General features: G+C 57.4%; 1 non-coding gene across 1 annotated transcript; it reads left to right on the top strand.

Moving 5' to 3' along the window:
* Window positions 1-326: 326 nt before the first annotated feature.
* On the top strand, window positions 327-480 carry LOC146868033 (5.8S ribosomal RNA). The gene has a single exon (XR_014968571.1). It is a non-coding gene; the product is annotated as a 5.8S ribosomal RNA (ribosomal RNA).
* Window positions 481-728: the final 248 nt, after the last annotated feature.

Genomic DNA, 728 nt, shown 5'->3' on the forward strand with positions numbered 1-728 from the left:
CCAGGTACCTGGTTCGTCCCGGTCCCATGCAGCCGGGTTGAAGGATTGAAGACTAATATGCTCCATTCCTGTCCTCCAGGAGAGACCGGGGGTGGTGGGGCGGCCTGGTTCTGCCGGTCCTGGAGACCCCTCGCACATGAAGATGGGACGGGGTCTTCCAGGTCCAAGCGCCTGGAAACACTCTTTTAATCTTCGAGGCTGACTCCCAGAGGGTAGTCTTGACAGGATTCCGGGCCATCTCCCCACACGCGCAGCAGACCAACGGATGGCGCTGCCTTCCTCCTGCCTGTCCTGCATGTGGGCAAACATTGCGAAAGGTTTCCAGTGACTCTTAGCTATGGATTACTCAGCTCACACCTCCATGAAGAATACAGCTAGCTGTGAGAAATAGTGTGAATTGCAAGACACATTGATCGGTGATACTTTGAACACATCTTGTCGCCACAGGTTCCTCCTGGGGCTAAGCCTGTCTGAGGGTTTATCAATTGTCAATCACCCCTGTGCTTCCCCAGGGCACGGCTGGGGCATTTGCAGGGCGGCTCTTCTCCCTTCATCCCCCCACAAGGTCAGACCCCTGATCGCCCATCACAGGATCATTCCCCCGGTCCTGTTGCAGAGGTGACCCGCCATTGCACCTAGCCTTCCCTCCCACCTCAGCGGGGTGCAGGCTGGCGACCTGTCCTGATCGAGGCTCACCCTGCGTACGGTATTAGGCCAATAGTGGACCC

This window comes from Triturus cristatus, chromosome 1_2 (assembly GCF_964204655.1).
Source record: "Triturus cristatus chromosome 1_2, aTriCri1.1, whole genome shotgun sequence".
NCBI classification, from domain to species: domain Eukaryota; kingdom Metazoa; phylum Chordata; class Amphibia; order Caudata; family Salamandridae; genus Triturus; species Triturus cristatus.